The following is a 15587-nucleotide window of genomic DNA, read 5'->3' on the forward strand; positions in this document are numbered from 1 at the left end:
GATTGGCAACTCCCTTCCCTACGTTCAAGTCACAGTGGGGTCTTTAGGAGCTTCTTCCAAGGTGCCTGGTTTGCACAGTTCAAATAGTTCACACCACTTTGTCAGGCTTCCCGTGCCTGTTCAATAACACAATCTTGTCAGGCTTCCCTATTCTGATTTTCAATATCACAGTTTCCTCAGGCTTCCTCTGCCTTATTTCCAAAGAGCAATTCAGTCACAATTCCTTCAGGCTTCCCTAACCTCTTAATATCAATGCAGTCTCAATTCTGGGGCTCCCTTGCCTTGGTATAGTGGTGGAGTGAGTGCACACCCAAATAGAGGAGATGTTTGAAAATGTTATTTTGAAAGCCACAAGGAGTGGTGTCGATACTTTTGTGAGGTGCAGAGGAGGAAAAGAGGGTTTTGGCACAAAAACCCTATAGCAAATAAGAGCAAGGGAAGAGGACCCAAAGTTCGAGTCCTCCCGTCCCCTGCACACTCTTGGACTACGCAACAAGGGCGTAGATTCTTAAGGATATAGTTAGCAATATTCTTTAGAGAATTGATTCAACAAAATTTATAACATCAAACAGAGGAACAAAGGTTTCTGTATTTTAGGTGTACTGGGATGAAGTAAACACCTATTTATTTATACATAAAAATGTAGTGAAGACAGGAGAAATTGCGTAACAACATTATAATGTCAACATAATCAAAAGTTGATGGAAATTCCACTCTCAATGGCTTGACGCGTTTCGAGGTAATACCTCTTCTTCAGAAGCCTCTGTGGATCTACTGTCTAGTCAAAATGCATTTAGGGGAAAAAAATATAAACAAAAGGTATATTTGTAAGTTTGTCAACCAAATAAACAACAAGCAGCATTACTTCATTCAAATTAAATATCTACATGTGGTGTGCTAGACAGTGCAAACATTCAATTTAGTTTGACCAGAGTAACTATCTGGCCATGTTTTTAAAAGAAAAATCCAGAACACTGTCTAGTGTAGTCCCGTGCACCTCTAATGGGAATCCAACCAAATAGAATGTCATTAGTAATTTAAAAATGGAGGCTATAATGAAGGCTTCTAAAATTCAATTCAACAGATGAAACATATTCAATTTTGAGGGCATAATCAACCAGTGTAGGTTTACTGTTAAGCATGGTAAATACAAATTACACAACAAAAGAAGGTTTTTTTCACAAAAAGGATATTCTACATAAAAAAGTACTAACCTATTGAGGGTTAAATGTTGTAACAAAAAAGCCATCTATGGCGAAAAAATAAGTCCATGTGGACATGCTTGCAGTGCCAAGACCTCGATTTAGGTGTTTTCTTGGTGCAGAAAGGTACTTCGATACTTCCGGTAATCTCTGTGGATAGCAATGTAAATGTACGGGTTACTGTGTGTGACTAAATATCTATTCACAAGTACAATAATGTGTTCGTTAGTGAGAAAATGACCATATACCTGCTATCATTCGTGCGGTAAAGCACGCGGGTATGTTGCGGCAGGATTCAATGTCCGGTGGACGTGCAGGATTCCTCTGTGTTGTATCTAACGTTGCAGGAAGGACAGGTGCAGATAGATCTGGGAACTCGTTAGTGCGAATGCTTTCTGTGGATGACAGTGTAGTGCTAGTGAGTATTCAAGATCATATGGATCATTGATCACACGGTCAAACAGCGTGTACAGTGTTCTATAGAAAGTGCGTACCTGCACTGCCTCTATGTACAACCAGTTGTGCTTCTCTCTGTTCGTTGTATGCACGGTGCCCATGGAAACGAGGGACCGTGTTCAAATAGCCTAGTATTTGGCGGGCTAGATTCTGGGGGTTGAGATCAACAACGGACTAACCCGATGTTCGAGAAATGTTGTCAAATGTGGCGGCCATCTTTAGCTATGTAAAAGGACCCTGTTAGTAAAAGTGATTACGATGTTCGAGAAATGTGGCGGCCATCTTTAGCTATGTAAAAGGACCCTGTTGGTAAAAGTGATTACGTGTGTACAGTTCTGCAAGTCCTCTTCTGACAACATAATCAAAATTCTGTTAAGAGTAGCCTAAGTTTAAACAATATGATGATAACAGCAGCGGTCGGAAAAACGGAGTAATTTTACCAAACATATTCTGCATGTGGTGCTACTTATGCGTATGGCACTTCTGTATCGTTCGAGTGTATCCAAACATCACAATATGAACATTTACATCCCTTTATTTGATTTGCTGGACAATCTGATACAGGTACCCGATGTCCTCACATTCTTAGTTATGCACACTGTTTACATGTTCAATATTACAAGTGGCAAATGTACATTGCTATAAATTCCATCATGTATTAGGACTAACAATACTAAGTCCTAACATGTAACAATGCATTAAAATATGTATAATATGTACCGTGGCGTGAAGCCTGTTCTTCAATAACTATGACCTCCTGATTAGTGCTGCTGATCTATCAAATGTCTAGTTATTTCAATAGAGTGCAGGGTAAAATTAATTATCCCATTCACTAGACAGTCAGTTGTGAGGATGTTGCTGCCTTCCCATATCCAAAAGCATAGTGAATTCTTGGTGTATGGTAGAGAGTGCAGGGTCTACAGGACAGAAATATCTGAAAGTTAAAAAATATCTAAATGAAGCAGTTCAAGGATGTCTCCTCGTTGAGACCCCTTGGGTATTTGGTGTCTAAGAGGTATATCCAATATTTTTCTCTTTGTGCCAATAGTCTTATGTAGTTGCCACCTCGCTGTGGTTTGCTTACAACTTCGACGACCTGGAATCTTAATTGACTGATGTTATGTTTTGCTTCCATAAAATGTCTGGCTACTGGTGATTTCTGGTTTTGACACCGGATGGTGGACTTGTGCTCTGATATTCGTTCTTTCAAAGACCTCGTAGTCTGCCCAATGTATAATTTGCCACAAGGGCATTTCAGAGCGTATATGACGCCTGCTGTTATACAGGTGGCGAAGCTTCTGATCTTTATCTTTTTGCCTGTTGATGGGTGAGAGATGGTATTACCCTTGATTACATTGTTGCAGTTGGTACAATTAAGGCATGGAAAAGTGCCCATTTTTTTAGTCTGTAAGAGGATCTGTTTATCCTTATTTGGTCTTTCAGCTTTCACGAGTCTGTCCCTAAGGTTGCGGCCCCTTCTAAATGCCATCATTGGTACTCTTGGGAAGAGTTCTTTCAGGTGTTCATCACTTTGTAGTAAAGACCAATGCTTTCTTATAGATTTGCCAATCTGAAAACTTTGACGTGAATATTTGGAAATATACATCAATGGAGTAGAATTAGTTCTGGACTTAGGTGCTAACAGGTCTTTCTGTGTTAGATGGTTTGATCTATCGTTGGCTTCTTGTAGAATGTCCTGAGGATATCCTCGTTTCTGAAATCGCTCAATTAGTTGAGTGCATTCAATGTCAAGGCCAGCTGGGTCTGATATGATTCTTTTTAGTCTCAATATCTGACTGTAAGGGAGACTTTTTAGCATGGGTTTTGGGTGAAAGCTGGTAAAGTGTAGGAGATTATTGGTATCTGTGGGTTTGTGATAAATGGTGGTCACTACCTTTCCTTCATAGATCTTCAAGCTGACATCTAGAAAGTGGAGGTCTGGTTCTCCAACGTCCATCGTGAATTTAATTTTTGGGTGTACTGTGTTCATGTAGAGTAAAAACTCGTCCAATTCAGTTCTTGTGCCGCACCAGATTCCAAATATATCGTCTATGAATCGTTTCCACAGTATGATCTTACATGACCATATTTGATTATCTAAGACGTGTTCTGTTTCAAATCTATACATGAATGAGTTTGCATAGACAGGTGCCATAGCAGAGCCCATGGATGTGCCGGATATTTGATTGTAGAAGGTCTTTTGGAACCGAAAGTAGCTATTATGTAAGATGAGTTTAAGTAGTTCAATGATGAACTCTGAGTTACCTCGTATTTGTTCAGAGTTGGAGAGTAACCATTCCACAGCGTTAATGCCTTCATCGTGTGGTATAGAGGTATATAGACTGCATACATCCATACTGAATATGATGCAGTCGCTACTGATAGCTGAGATTTCTGCTAGACAGTTGAGGAAATCTGTGGTGTCTTTGAGGTAGGTAGGGATTTCCTGAATTAAAGGCTGTAGAAGGCGGTCAACATAGATGGCTAGAGGATCAAAGATGCTCTCCGTTCCTGCAACTATAGGTCTTAATGGAGGTTTCTGATTGTCCTTATGAATTTTTGGAAGTCCATAGAATACTGGTGTTATCGGATGTTTATTAATAAGGAATTGACTGGTTTTAACACTTATCCAATCATTGTCGAGGGCATTGTCAATTAAGGTCTCGATAGTAGTCTTTATACCCTGAGAGGGGTCGCCATTCAATCTACTGTAAGTTGTCTGGTCGTTGAGTTGTTCGAGGCATTTAGTGGTGTAGTAAATCGTGTCCATGACGACTATGGCTCCGCCCTTGTCTGCCGGTTTAATGGTGATATCTTCATCTTTTGCCAGGGTCTCAATATGCTCAAGCTGACTATTCTTAATGTTGATCGGAGATAGTTTGCGGTAGTTGATTCGTTTCAAGTCTCCCTTGCCTTGGTTCAACATCAATTTAACATTTAACACAGTTCTGGTGCAACAATATTTCACAACGGACCCCTCGGGTTTCCCTCGCCCGAGTCTGGGCCTCTCTGGGCTTTAACTTATTTTTCACAACAGTTTTCACAATAGGCCCCTCGGGCCTCACAGAGCTTTGGCTTCGTTCAGCGTATCAGTCACTTCAGCGGATTCCCTTCCCCAACCTTCTTGGCTGTCATCTAACTTTCATGTTGAAGACATTCAAAACTGTATAGATTTGCACAGGCCTCTGTATTGACCACTTTGACACAATTCACTCAAACAGTTTGTACGTGTTCTCTTAGCACCAATGCATCTTGGTTATTGTAGTTTCCTCTTGTACGTGCTGTCTTAGGACCTTTGTTTCACACTTGCCTTCTTGGCACACTTGGAAGTTCCACTTCCACACATATTGACTTCATTGAATGTTAACTGTATTCATCAACAAGCTTTTTCTGGATCATGCCTTCTTTCCTGTTAGCCTCCCTGTTCCATCTGCACTTCAAAAAGGTTTTTCACAACTTCAATTGGAACTCCAGTTCTCTGGGAGATTCTTTCACAGTTCATAATATACAAATCTTGCATGGATTTCATAACTTTCGTTCTTAATGGCCTCACACTTAGATTCACTTTTTTTCTCAACTTTGCTGCAGGTCAGAGACTTTTGAAAATGCAAGATTTCCCTTTTTCCCTTTGCACGACCACTGTACCTTCTGCACTTTCATTCCTTTCCTCGTGCCTCTTGCACGCTTAGAACTTGTGTTTTCCTTTTTGAGTCACTCTCACCATCTTGTAATTACTGGCTTTTCATTAGTGTCCATCACTTTCACTTTAAACTGCAGTTCTCATAATGCCTCTCTGCCTTTAGGCTATGGAGTTTTACATTCAAGGCTTTTGCATAGCTTCCCTTCCTTTCTTGACTTCAATAGTGCCGCTCGCCCTCCGCTCCTTTCATCTGTAACAAAAGGCTTTCTCTAAAGCTTCCTTTCACACGCGCACCAGGTTTCACGAAACTCACCAGTCGCTGCGTTATTGTCTGATGGTTTCAGCTGCTCTCAGCATTGGTTCAGGTTCTTCCTCACTGCCTCTCTGACACCCGGCTTTCCATTCACAAGCCCAGGGGAAACAAGTACTCCAGTGGACACAGCCAGCAGGCTACAGTCTGTCTTCTCTGGCTCTTTGGAGACACAGCTCCCTAGCCATGCTGCAGCCCCTCCCAGACACCGGGCCAGCGCATCACCAATCCGTTCTCCTCTGGACACGCCAGGCAGCTTCCTCAGCTTTCTCCTGCTTCTTGGCTCCCCAGGTCCTCTCTGTACTTCCAGTTCACTCAACTTGGTGTTTCTGGCCCCACCTTTTATACCTTGCTGGCTCCTTATTGGCCTTCAGGTGTTGATGAGAATGGTCTTGTGCCTTACCTTGACTGTCCTCGTTAACAGGACATTGCCATAGAGATGGTAGGGCTGCTGCTTGTATGTTCCTATGGGTAATCTTCATCATTCCTGGTTGACTCTACTTCTTCTCAGTACTTTGGCAGTCAAAGAGGAGATAGGATTTATGAGAGTTATAGTGTCCCACTGAAAAGGTAGGAAAGTTTGTTAGATTACTGTCAGGAAATGGGGGATACCACATCTCACCTTCAGGTGCTTCTCCTCCACTCCCTGAGGACCCTCTACCCAGTTGATCCTCCCCCGCTTGTCCGCCCGCAGGGTCGGGATCCAATAGCAATGCCCCTTCCCTGGCCTCCTGAATAAGGAATCCCCGGGGACTCCGAACCCACCTTGAAGACCACAATGTACTGGGCACCCACCAATCAGGGTTCAGACGGAAACACAGCACAGAATCAGCCCTCCTCGACCTAAAAATTCAGCTTGATCACGTCCACGATATGGGGGAGCTGCCTTCCTCCTCCTACTAGACTCTCTGCGGCCTTTGATCTTGATGACCCCACCATCCTCTGCCACCACCTAACTGCCACCTTCAACCTCTCCTCTGAACCGGCCAGTTTGATCAAGTCCTTCCTGATAAACGATCCTCCGGGGTCTTTGTGGGGGCAGAAGCAGCAGACCCCATCCCTATATCCTATGGTGTCCCAAAAGGATCCTGCCTCTCACCAACCCTGTAAAACTTGTAAACTAAGCCTCTCTTTGACCAACTCGACGGCGTCAACATCCCATACACACATTTTGCCTATGACAAGCTGGTCTGCCTCAGACTCACCGGCAATCACAAACTCGATTCAGCCAACATTCATCATATCTGCAGCATCATCCCGGCATGTATGGCTACCCGGAGCTCCTTATCGTTAGCTCCCCGCACCGCTTCAAACACGTCCACCCTGCCTTTTCATCATTCCGCATCCATGGAAACATCACCCCTGTATCTTCCCACATCAAACGTTTGGGAGTTTATCTCGACTCAGAGCTAAACATGCAGAAACATGTCAAGGGGATTGTTTCATCCGCTGCTTAGTCAACCAAACTCTTCAAGCTCTCCAGAAAATTCATTACCACTAGCAACTGCCTCACCCTAGCCAGGGCCATCATTGGAAGTGGGCCTTGAATTAATGTTTTTAAACCAGTGATATTCCAACAAGATGGACTATTGGCGCACAGTTTCCCAGTCTGCCAAGTGATAGGAAATCCACATAAGGAATATTTGTGCAGAAAAGGTTAAGGTTTGACTGAGCTACAGAGGTGAGCTGTTTCAAAAGTGGGTCCAGGAACACAGAGTGAGCATCCGCCATCATATGCCTACTGCATTGTGGAAGAGCGGGAGTCATTCCTAGAGACCAGTTAGGAGGTTATTGATTTGGAAATGTTTTGCTCTACTGTCCCGTAGCCACCATGTAGATTTCATCAGGGTGATCCCTGTACTCAATGCAGTGTGGAAACAGATTAATTTGGTACTTTTGGTCTCATTGCAAGTTTAGAAGTAATTCTGGAGGCCTCCACCAACCTACACTTCAGGAAGGACTCGAAGATCCTATTATTCAAAGAACATATCACAACCACTGATCACTCCACTCAATCCAAATCCTACTCCACAGGAGCTCCTCCCCCACCCAGCCCGCTTCTCTTATGCATCCCAGCTCCTCTGCTACCCCAGAACATTTACTTCTAACCCCTGTGGGTGTGCCACTATGTACAGCACTTCCTTGCTTCAAAGGTAGATTCTTGCACCATAAATGCCACCCATATCAACCACAAGAAGTGGTGATAAAATGCATTGTTCACTATAGTTTTCAATTGGACATGAAAGTGGCACCAGAGTTCTGTCTCTTATGTGTAGGACGAGTGGGATGGTCCTATAATTGAAGGGCAGTTGTGAGGGCTACGGATTGGACGATATAAGACCAGAAGCAGCATTGCCTTCATTTCCACTTGTAAAGATGATCGGCCGTGCTGCTTCTATCAAGGTACCAGTGCCACAGGCCACAACATGCTGGTGATATCCAGCACCATGCTGTCGTTTTGAACGTAGCTGGATCTTTAGCCACCAGCGATTGTAGCCATCAAAGATATGAACGTATGGTGCATGTTCAGTCATTAGTGTAAGCCCTATAGTGCCTACATGTAATGGGAGTGCTTTCAAAGACAGATGTTGAGGGGTTCACCTATTGTGTGAAAGAGCCAAAGCTTCAACACTGTGCCAAAGAGGCTCATGGCCCTGTGAAAGTGATGGATGGAGTAGTACCTTCATGCATTGGATGACCTGGACCGGATCACGTGTGGTGGGTAAGAAGGTCTTTTGGTTCCATGCCTTAATGAGGGTGCAAGTAACATTGATAGTGGTATAGAGTGTTTATATTGAATCTGTTATATTGGATGCTCATATCTCGAGTATTTTATAATGAAAACCTTTACAGCGAATGCATTTCGGGGTGGGCTGAAGGGTTACATTTTTTGGGGAAACATTTGCGGTGGGTTTTTAGGGGTGGTAAATCGGAGTATAGTTCACTACGAATTTAGTTTGCTACATGTGGAATGAAAATTGTGATGCCACTACTGTCTCTGGCACCTTTGTCACGCACAGTAAGTGTGCCATTGTCTTATGGTATGCTATTATCTCTGGGCCAGCCTTGGGTTCTTCAGTTGATGTGCGATGAAGATGACGTGCATTTTCATTTGGGGTGGACTTAACTGTGTCAGAGAGATGGCTTTAGCAGTTTGGGTCTACGCATCTTCTAAATGTTCTGATATTAAAATGGTATAATCCAACCTGGCGTGGTAAAATATTTATGAATTCCATTTGGTTTTTTAGTAATATAACATTTCAATATTCAATGTAAATCAATTAACTTTGAAACACTCATGCTCCATCAGTACATTGCCTAAACACACAATCCATCCAAAATGCATAAACTAATTTCCAATTGAATGGGTTAACCCTTGATCCATACATATAACATAAGCTTCCACAGCAAATATGAAGCCTGTTCCTATCTTTACATATTTCGCCCATGTGTTTTAATTCTTAATTAGCGGTATTGCGTAAGCCTGCAGAAGGCCTAAAAAGGGGGAAAAAAGGTCTTCCGAGTCTCCCAAAGTATTCAATTGTCCCATGTGGCCCCGTCATGTTTGTATCCAATCGCCTTCGTCTGATATGATTTCGTGCACCTTAAACCAATCCCATGCATCGTGCATTGCAGCAGGGCACTTAGACCGCAAAAGATAACAAAACATGCGTTCTGAAAAGTGCGCAGGTAAGAGCTTTCAAAACATTGCTATCAGAAACTCTATCGGCTAGTTTTGATTAGAACATTTTTTTTATATTCAATCCTATTCGTGTGATTTGTGTACAACGCTTGTGGTGTGAGTAAATATTGTTTCAGATAACGTATCGTATTGGGCTCAAAATAAAGGGGGACCGGATTGTTTCTAAGGATGGTGTGCACCAACATTACACAGTAGAAGGAAGCAAACTGGCCCCCAAATTAAAAACAGCGTTCATTGTGCTTTACAGGAGGTGCCTTGAGTCTTAACGCACCCACTCTGGGAGTTTAACTTATTAACTGACTGAGTTCATGTCACTGACTCCAGCTGAACTTACACGTTGTCTCGATTTGGCTGTGCACAGTCACTCAAGCAGCATGAATGATTTACAGGCAGAGCACGTGAGGCGCGGTAATCTGATTTCACGGGCTGGAATCAATACGTTCCCGAATGCGACGGTGTTTGGTTCCTCTTTGCCCTCTCGCTTCCAGAAACTCCCTCTCAGCTGGTCCAGGAACACTGATCAACCAGTGACTGAAGCATCTCTCTCTGGGGAGGTAGGTTTATGATTGCGTTCACTGCGTACCTCCAGTCAGCTCGACCGGCTTGGGCAGCAAGGCTGCATTTTAGCTGCTCTTCAAGCAAACTCTTATAGTATGTGTTATGTCCTGGCCTGTGGTCACGCAGGCCATGCAGACCAATGTTGGGGGCACCCAGCTGACATCCAGGGACCTGGGGCACCCTGTCAGCCTGTGAACCCACGGGCGTTTCAATGGCCTGGAGGCACCCAGGCCAACACCAAAGACAGCGCTGGAGTTGCCCAGCAGGGGCACAGGCACCTCGATGCAGAGTTGCCCGGCAGGGACTCTGCATACACGTGACGTGATGCAGAGTTGCCCATCAGGGACTCTACTGACATGGTGGGGGGGACATAGGAGACAGAGTTTCGCAGCAGGGGCACTGTCAGGGTGGAGAGCCCTGCAGTAGTCCCTGTGCCTGCCACACAGCACCAGCATAGCGCTGCTACAAAAGACACACATCAAGCAGGAGTCCGTCCGTTTGCTGCCACTGACGCCTCTTTTATTTTGTGTCTGTCACATGGTCACAACATGTGACCTTAGCATGAGCCCTGGGAGGGACCATTCTCCCAGGAGGGTTGGCACACCGCAGTCTGTTCCTTTACTTTTCGACCCAGAGATATTTTTAAATCCACAAACGTTTCACCTCTTTGGATGCTGAAAGCTGCTGATAAACACCCAATCAACAGCTGTTGCGTAGTTGAAATTCCTGACCCAAAACACATTCCCCCCTTAAAAAGTATTGTCAGTGGGCAGTGGCACCCTGCGTGGTCCCCTGTGTGCTCTGGTAAGAAGAGGCCACCCATCTTATCTCCAAGTCCTACTCTTCCTCAACCCAGTACTTACTCGTAAATATTCACTGCTTTCCCAACAGCAATTACCAAAAAGAAGTCCACCTTCCTTGTCCCATTCACAACCATATGAGGCTTCAGCCTCTCCTCAGGAACACCTGCTAAAGCCTTTTTTTAATCTCCATTCAGGGGTCAGGTGAAACTTCCACATGTCCTCTCTCATTAGCATAAGGGAGGAGTTCACCCTGCACCTGCCTGTCTTTGTTTCCTGTCTTCCACACGAGGGATCTGCTACCTTTGTTTCGTCAGATGTTTTGGACTACAATTCGCATCAGCCCTAGCCAGCACAGTAAATGTTGGCTGTCATGGGAGCTGTAGTCCAAATTTATGACAAGTCACAGGTTGCAGACCCTTGTTCCACATTAAGGGGCATAACTTCAGATGGGGCATAGTGTGCTGTCCACCCCTCCCATGTTTACACAGTTATACAATTTTGAAATTCCAGTTGGGTCTTAAGGTGTTTTTTGGTACCAGAGATGTCGTGACAGGGCCTCCTTTCTGGCTATTAACTACAGTTTCATTCGTGGGAGCTGTATTGTACAGTTCTATTTTCAGATAAGGACTGCCAAGAAGAAAGCAATTAATTGTAAATGGAATGGGGCGGGGGGCATCTTCAGTTACCCTTTCATATGCAAAATACCAATTCTTCAGGAAAAGTGATATTGTTGGATTTGTTAACTTTGATGGCCATATCCATATTCAGGCCAAGTTCCCACTGTAGCTCCAACTAGATGAATGGTTAATTTGTAAAAGAAAAGGTCAACATGTACAAAACTGACAAAAACGCTTTTTTTTGCAAAGCTAAACTTTGTATTCACATAATGCAAAACATGTTCCAGGCCTGTTCCAAATAATGAAAAACAGCAAACAACCTTAAGTGATAATGTAACCAGCCCACATCATATTCTCCTCTCCAAACTTGTACCAGTGTCACGTGTAAATAGGGCATCCAGCCCTTCCCCCTTTCCTTGCATTATGTCACTTGCAGCTTTATAATTGAAAAGCAAAACTACCAGTACCAGAATTCAGATAAAGACACAACAGAGGTTTCACTACTCACAGTTGACAGTAATTGTTGCGTATAGCACCTTACAAATAAAATTGATCAAACTGTTGCACACACCATCAGTTTAAATGTGCTCTGTACCTTGTCATGCAAACACTGCGGACAATCCAACCTTTCCAATGCCACATGTGATCAGTAGACCCCTTCTCTAAATCCAGGTACCACCCACATGGAGTGTGAGTCCAGAGGATGGCCTCTGCGGGTGGTGCCACCACCTCCCTAGGTGCCCTAGGGAGAGGCGCCACATCCTCCCGGTACCTCACGGCAGGATACTTCCCCTCTGCCCCATTATATATATTCCTAAAATCCTACCCCTATTTAACAGTCCTCCTTAACATTCCCTCTAGTAAGTTCCCTACTCTACTTTCACTGTACTTAACACCTGCTCCTATTTATAAATGTGTACTACACTTATAAATATATACAACACTACATAACATGTAATATACAAATAACTATATATAACTAAATATCCATAAACACTGACAATGACACACAACATATAATACACATATAATACATTATTTCACAATGGGGGTGACTGCAGTACCTTCCATTAGTCTGTCCTTGGTGGCTAGGTGGAGGCCCGGCTCCTTGTGTAACTGGGGCTTGGGGCCTGGCGCCCACTGGCTAGCAATGAGAGCCCTCTGAAAAAGTCCTTCAGGTCGCGTCTGCCTGTGTCCTTGCCTGGAGAGGAAGCCTGTGTATTTTGCATGGGATGGGGTGATTCGGTCTAATTTTAGCACACCCGTAATGAAGCATGCTGCAGCGTGGTGGATTGTTTTTAGGGGAGCCCCCTCCGGAGGGTGTTGGATATGTGAGACCACAATGATCTGCACTATGGTAGGAGGAATGGTTTGACTTTGTGAATTGTGGAAATTTGGCGCCAGGCCATTTGAACCTTCTTGACTATGTGTTTCTGGAAGGACAGGATGCTGTTGATGGTAAAGACTAAAATGTTGCTGATTTTCAGAGTTGTGGATCAAATACTTCCAGCCCCATGCACCTTGAAGCGTCTCATGTGCTAGATGGAATTACCAATTATGATCTCGGACCCAAATGACCAGACAGACTCAAAGAATATGGCAAAGTACTACTTTATTATTAGCATCAAAATAGAGTAGGGCAATCTGGCAAATAACAGGCAGTAATTCACGCACTCACACCCAAATGTGATTATACAAAGGTTTCATACCTCAATATGCATCCGCTATGACGTCATCCTACGTTGCAAACTAAAACCTATTGAAGGGTGTGATTAGTTAGGGGAACATATGTACCTATAGTGTATATAAGTGTTAATACCTTAATTGGCTGCCCCTTATCTGGTGGGCACACCTTAAACCCCCTCCTAATACATATAATACTGTTTATAGTGCAATATTTGCAGCAGGTTGGTCTTTGCAACATTGCATAGCAACATGCCTTACCAACCATGGACTTTTGGCATGTTAGCAGCACGTAAGCAAAACAAACCTCAGGTGCCGCAAGCAACGTCCCCATTTTTCCAATTAGTCCATCATCTCTCATTGGTCAGGCCATAACCGAAGGTTTCTCCATTGTAGTTGACCTCAAAGCCTGCTCTCTGTTTTGGGACATTCAAGGGATTGTAGGCACACTATGATCTTTGTTTGGGCTTAATGAATAGCCCTTATTTTCAACTTCTGAATCACGTGTGAGGAGACCACAAACGTGTCCATCTCGATCTTCTATTTACTGCTGTTTGGTTCAATTGAATTGGGAGTCATTACCCTTTTTGGCCTCTGGAGACTTGCTCACTCCATCTTACATGGGTTTCCTGCATCTTTAATTGTCTAATACTTGGCTCTTGCAGACGTCTTCTCCTTTGCTTAATCTAAGAGAAACACATCTTAAGTACATGGCTTTTCCTTTTGACTCATCTTGTGCCTTTCAATTATTCCTTGAAGTAGTATCATTGATCCCAGGCCAATAGACTCCTCTTTATTCCTCACACAAAGCTGTTTCTCCAGCATCTCCTGACTCTGCAGCCCCGGTCTTTCTCAGAAGTAGCTTGATTGGTTTTAATACGAGTCCGATGTCAATCTTTCCGTTAAAGCCACTCTAGCCATGTAATGTTTTCCTCTGCAGCAAGCTTCTATATGTATCATCTACCATGCGTTTATGCGTGTATACATGTATTAGTCGGCAGGTTACTTTATCTTCTTTGCACATATGATTTCTTCATATTCGTTTAGATATTTGTCTGGTTACTTCAGTTAAATCGTTATTCTTAGAGTATTTGCATATCATTTCAGTGAATATCAGTATCTTTCTTCTATAATATCACTCTGCTCTTGTCAGATTTCACTTATAGCTTTATGATGTCCAATTGTGAGTGCAGATATCCTTACACCCTCGAAGTGCGGGGGTACATTTGATATGGTTGTCTGAGTGTGTATCATCTCTCATACACTGAATGTAGTATTGGGATGATACCTGGTGTCCCACATAGGGCTCTTCTCCTACTGTACCAGTATGACAGGGGTGAGGGGGCGGGAGCTAGGGGTAACATGTCCCCCTGCTCTTCTACACCCATGTCATTGAGCCATTGTTGGATGAGTTGTTGTTTAGTGGGGGGACCGATGAGGCCAAATTTGCTCTCTGAGGGATTAGGTTTGTGGCAGACAGTCAACATCCAGAGCTGGATGACGGAAAGGCAATTTCTGAGACGAATGTTGTCCTATAACCTTTTTACTCTCACGTATAAGTGAGTATTACCCATGTATTGGTGGATGGCTATATCAGGGATCTTTGACGAGGTTGCCCAGAGACTCCATGTACAGGTTGCAAAAGCTTGGTTGAGGATAAGGCCTCGGGGGACTTTACAGCAGACTGGTAGTCAATTAAAATGTAACATGTTCATCTGGATGGCCTTGTGGAAGGCGGTAAACCAATTCAGGACGATGCTAGTCAATCACATCCTGTCGGAGAGGATGAAGAGCAGGATGCGGTGGTTCATGTTGTTGAATGCAGCCCAGAAGTCATGGAGGATGAGGGGGCATGAGTTGCCCTTATCCGTGATTTTAATGGCATTGTCCACCACCTGAATGGTGGCTCTGTTGATGCTGCACTTCGGTTATAACCCTTATTGATAGTCGTGCAGGAGGTGTAGTTGCTCTATTTTGGAAAGTAGTTGTGTAGGGACTACCTTTTCCAAGATTCTGTTGATAAACCTAATGCTCATAATGGTATACAAAAAGGGGGTTGAGGTGGAGATGCGCTAAACACTATATGAATAAGGAACACTAGTAGTACAGTTGATGCTTTAATTGTAGCAGGAACAGCCGACACGTGTTTCGACACGCAGGTCGTTTTCAAGGCTGAGTAGTTATATGCAACATTGATATTTCATAACAAAAGCAAAATCCAAAAATGTCACAATCACATTAAATTAGAACAAATACAACCGCATCACATTACATTAGATAATGATTTAAATAAAACCGAATAACACAACACATTGTATAATAAAAAGTCATTGGCATACCGTAAACCATGGTTGAAGGGTGGAATAAGCAGAAGCACAGGCAGTTGCAAATGATAAAATAAAACAGAAGATATACGGTAAGTAACATGCTTTAGCAGTTAGAGAATACATCACTCCGGGTATGGGGGAACAAAAAACAGAAGTCCTCTTGAACTGTGCGCAACAACACCGGAGCCTCCAGTCATGCATGGTGTACACATATCAACAGAAAAAACAGTGAAGTAAAGGTCTATTCGGCACCAAAGAAAAAGGCCACAGATTGGCCAGAAGCCAGTG

General features: G+C 43.5%; 1 long non-coding RNA gene across 1 annotated transcript; it reads right to left on the reverse strand.

Annotated features, from left to right (window-relative positions):
- Window positions 1-306: 306 nt before the first annotated feature.
- Window positions 307-1545, reverse strand: LOC138452645 (uncharacterized). Its single transcript, XR_011260286.1, has 3 exons — window positions 1451-1545; window positions 1215-1352; window positions 307-778 (listed from the first exon to the last, which is right to left on the reverse strand). It is a non-coding gene; the product is annotated as an uncharacterized lncRNA (long non-coding RNA).
- Between the last annotated feature and the right edge of the window lie 14042 nt (window positions 1546-15587).

This window comes from Ambystoma mexicanum, chromosome 4p (genome assembly GCF_040938575.1).
Source record: "Ambystoma mexicanum isolate Mex_15411 chromosome 4p, UKY_AmexF1_1, whole genome shotgun sequence".
NCBI classification, from domain to species: Eukaryota; Metazoa; Chordata; class Amphibia; order Caudata; family Ambystomatidae; genus Ambystoma; species Ambystoma mexicanum.